Raw genomic sequence first — 4,815 nt, 5'->3', positions numbered from 1 at the left:
CCCCGAACTTTGTACAAACACATTAATATGGGAATCACACACATCAGGCCGTCAAACCTGTCCGCTAAACATTGAAAGGTGACAGTGTTTATTGTGACGGTGTTCCATTTATGAAGACACATCTTGATGATTCACACATGTAAAAATTTGTATATTATGTTCATGACATAATGACATAAATAAACATTTCCTTGCACTTGCCATGCTTGTTGAACATTTTCTCTGCTGATGCCCCCTGAATATATTCGAGAACATGGTGACGAGGTTGAGATAAAAGTCTGTAAATATAGGCAGCAAACAGCAGCAGGGACTGCAGTGAACAAGATTTACGTGACATATTTGTGCTTATATTGGTGGGTGAAATAAGATACTAAACACACAAAATCCTGCATTTGAGCTTGCGTAAAAGATTGCTCTGTCTATGGAGATAGCATCAAAGAATGCTCAGCAATTTTGTCCGATGCCACTGATCGTAACACACTTCAGGGGAACTTAAAAAAAATGGTAAAATGGGCTTTCACATAACAGATGAAATTTTACACAGAGAAGTGTGAAGTGATACAATTTGGAAGGAAGAATGCATATAAATGAAAGGTTACAATTCTAAACTGGGTGCAGGAGCAGAGAGACAATGTACACCAATGTTAGAAGGATTGAAAAGGTTGCTTAGAGCAAACAGGACACTTGGCTTTATTAATAGAGGCATAGAGTAAAAACATATAAATTATGCTAAACCTTTATAAAATACTGGGAATGAATGGCCTCTTCCTGTACCTCCACTGAAAGCTTCCATTCCAGGTTTACAAACACTCGTCAGGATCACTCTCCACAGATCCTGCCACTCCAGGCTCGGACACCCACTTCAGGATCACTCTCCACAGATCCCGCCACTCCAGGCTCGGACACCCACTTCAGGATCACTCTCCACAGATCCCGCCACTCCAGGCTCGGACACCCACTTCAGGATCACTCTCCAAAGATCCCAGCACTACGGGCTTGGAGACCCTCTTCAGAGATCCTAAATCTCCAGACACGGGCATCCTTTGAGGACCACTCTCCACAGATTCTGCCCTCCAGGCTCAGACACCCTCTTCAGAATCACTCTCCATACATCCCGCCGCTCCACGCACGGATATCTCCCTCAGGATCAGATCAAAGAATGTTGCTAGTCACTTATCAGCTCAAGCCTGAATGTTGTTCAGGTCTTGCTGCTTGCAGGCACAGACTGCTTCAGTTTCTGAGGAGTTGTGAATCATCAGCGAACATTCCCACTTCTCACTTATGTTGAAGAGAAAGCCATCAATGAAACAGCTGAGGATGTTTGGGCCTAGGACACTGCCCTGAGAAACTAGGTATCCAGTCATGAATGGTGGTCGACAATTAAATAACGAACCAGATGAGGAGGCTCCAAAAACATCCCTATCCTCAATGTTGGTGGAGCCGAGCACGTCATTGCAAAGGATAAAGCTAAAGCATTTGAAACCGTCTTCAGTCAGAAATTGCTCAGTGGATGATTCAACTTGGCCTCTTGAGTTCCCCAGCATCACAGCTTCCAGTTTTCAGCCAATTTGCTTCACTCCACATAATGGCAAGAAACAGCTGCAGGCACTCGATACAGCAAAGACTATGGGCCCGAACATCATTCCGGCTCTAGTACTGAAGACTTGTGCTCCAGAACTCGCTGCGCCCTCAGCCAAGCTGTTCCAGTAGAGCGACAACACAGGCATCTACTTGCTGCCCCATCAGTCTACTATCAATCATCAGCAAAGCGATGGAAGATGTCACCAACAGTGCTATCAAGCACCAGACACTTAGCAATAATCTGATCATCGATGCTCAATTTAGGTTCTGCCAGGGTCTCTCAGCTCCAGGAAATAATTTGGCAGATAGAGGCGAATGTGGGAAAATGTGAGGTTATCCACTTTGGTAGGAAGAATAGAAAAGGAAATTATTATTTAAATTGTGAGAGATTACAGAATGCTGCGGTGCAGAAGGATCTGGGTGTCCTCGTGCATGAATCACAAAAAGTTACCATGCAGGTACAGCAAATAATTAGGAAGGCAAATGGAATGTTACCCTTTATTGCAAGGGGGATGGAGTATAAAAGTAGAGAAGTCTTGCTACAAATGTACATGGTGCTGGTGAAACCACACCTAGAGTACTGTGTACAGTTTTGGTCTCCTTATTTAAGGAGGGATATACTTGCATTGGAGGCAGTTGAGAGAAGGTTCATTGGATTGATTCCTGTGATGAAGGTGTTGTCTTATGAGGAAAATTGAGCAGGTTGGACCGATACTCATTGGAGTTGAGAAAAATGAAAGGTGAACGTATTGAGACATATAAGATTCTGAGGGGGCTTGACAGGGTAGATGCTGAGAGGATGTTTCCTCTCGTGGTGGAATCTAGAACGAGGGGACATAGTTTCAGATTTAGGGGTTTTTCATTTAAGAAGGAATTTCTTCTCTCAGAGGGTCATTAATCTTTGGAATTCTTTACCGCAGAGAGCAGTCATTGAATGTCTTCAAGATTTTTATCTACAAGAGAGCCAAGGGTTATGTGGGCAGGCAAGAAAGTGGGGTTGAGGTCATGATCAGGTCAGCCATGATCCTATTGAATGGCGGAGCAAGCTCGAGGGGCCAAATGGCCTACTCCTGCTACTAGTTCTTCTGATCTTATGTTCGTATGATCTCATTGCAGCTTGGTCCAAACAGAGACGTAAGAGTGGAATTCCAGAGGAGAGGTGAGTGTGATTGCCCTTGAGTGAGTGTGGCATCAAGGATCCCCAGCAAAATTGAAGTCAATGGGAATCAGGGGGAAAACTCTCCACTTGTTGAAGTCATACCTCGCACAAAGCAAGATGTTGTGGTTAGTGGAGGCCAATCATCTCAGCCCAGGACATTGCCTCAGGAGTTTCTCAGGGTAGTGTCCGAGACACAAACATCCCAGCTGTTTCATTGACGACTTTCTCTTCAACATAAGTCAGAAGTGGGAATGTTAGATGATGATTCACAACTCTTCAGTCTGTGCCTGCAAGCAGCAAGACCTGAACAACATTCAGGCTTGAGCTGATAAGTGACAAGCAACCTTCTGGCCACACAAGTGCCAAGCAGTGAACATCTCCAATGAGAGAGAAAAAAAATCTACCTTTTGATATTCAGAAGCATTATCATCGTTAAATCCCCCACCATCAACATCTTGACCAGAAACGTAACTAGACCAGTCACATCTATGCTGTGGCTATAAGCGCAGGTCAGAGATTACGAATTATGCAGCAAGTATCTCACCTCCTGACACCCCAAATCCTGTCCACCATCTAAAAGGCACAAGTCAGGAGTGTGATGGAATACATCCCACTCAACAACACTCAAGAAGCTCAACACCATCCAGGACAAAGCAGCGCACTTGATCGGCACCTAACCCACCACCTTAAACATTCAATCCCCCCACAACCAGTAAACAGTGGCTGCAGTGTGTACCATTTCCATATGCACTGCAGCAACTCGCCAAATATCCTTCAACAGCACCTTCCAAACTCGTGACCACTACCACCTCGAAGGACAAGGGCAGCAGATGCATGGGAACTCACTACCTGCAGGTTCCCCTCCAAGACACTCACCATCCTGACTTGGAACGATATCGCCATTTCTTCACTGTTGTTGGGTCACAATCCTGGAACTCCCTCCCCAATAGCACTGTGGGTGTTCCTGCACCATATGGACTGCATCAGTTCAAGAAGGCAGCTCTCCACCACCTTCTCAACGGCAATAGGAATGGGTAATAAATGCTAGCCTTATCAGCGATACTCACACCCAAGAATGAATAAAAACCAAATCACTCTCCACAGATTCCCCCACAATCTGGGCTTGGACATTTACTTCAGGAGCACAGAGCTTTATATCACTGCAACATGAGTTCCAATCTTCATATTCTGTTCACTTTTCACATTATTTTCTACCAGTCCACTAGCTTTTATTAATTCAGTATTCGGGTCTCTGCTCCTCCGCCGTTTCTAACATCTCACCTCTTACAAAAAAACACTCTGATCTATCGTAGGCAAACTCCATCTGCCAAAGCATCGCTCACTCACTTAATCTATCAAGAAGATTTGAAAATAAATTTCTTGCCAAAGGATAATTTTCTGCATCTGCTCCCTCGCCATTTGCTTTTCCCATTTGTCTTTCACTTGGTGCAAATCGAGAGAAAGTAAAGATGGAAGGAAGGAGGGGAGGAAAAATCCTGCTCTGTTTCGTGATCCCTATTTGATCTTCATTCCAGTGCAGTTTGGGTGAAGAATTCCAATTGTCTGTCTCAATTTTAATAAAGTATAACCAATTCTGGAATCACTGTCTGGACATTGACAAGAACAAGTTTCGAGGCTGACTTTGAACATCAACAATAGACTAAACAGTTCATAAACTAGCGACAAGGATGGGATTCGAACCCACGTGTGCAGAGCACAATGGATTAGCAGTCCATCGCCTTAACCTCTCGGCCACCTTGTCAGTTGCAGAAACGCAGCTGTCACATTCAGCACAGTTTCTGGCTGTGCAGCCAGCTGTGCAATGATGGAAATGTATCTTCTGCAAGGAAATGAAGTTGGGAATGGAGCGGTGTGAAACATTTCCAGACCATGTCCAACACGTTTCTACTCGGTGTGAAAACCCACCACGGAAAGACTGGAACATACAATCATTTCAACACATCATGATTAACATCACTCAGACACCTGAACCATTAGGGCACTGACGAAGTCATGATGACCGAATTACTCATGAAATGACAACTGAACCAACTGACTGGAAGAATTGCTGAAAC

At 44.4% G+C, this 4,815-nt stretch overlaps 1 non-coding gene across 1 annotated transcript; it reads right to left on the bottom strand.

The window, feature by feature from the left end:
* Nucleotides 1–4,420: 4,420 nt before the first annotated feature.
* trnas-gcu (transfer RNA serine (anticodon GCU)) lies at nucleotides 4,421–4,502 on the bottom strand. Its single transcript has one exon. It is a non-coding gene; the product is annotated as a tRNA-Ser (tRNA).
* Nucleotides 4,503–4,815: the final 313 nt, after the last annotated feature.

Source organism: Heterodontus francisci, unplaced genomic scaffold (assembly GCF_036365525.1).
Source record: "Heterodontus francisci isolate sHetFra1 unplaced genomic scaffold, sHetFra1.hap1 HAP1_SCAFFOLD_59, whole genome shotgun sequence".
Classification (NCBI taxonomy): Eukaryota; Metazoa; Chordata; class Chondrichthyes; order Heterodontiformes; family Heterodontidae; genus Heterodontus; species Heterodontus francisci.
This window is presented reverse-complemented; position numbering and strand designations above follow the sequence as displayed.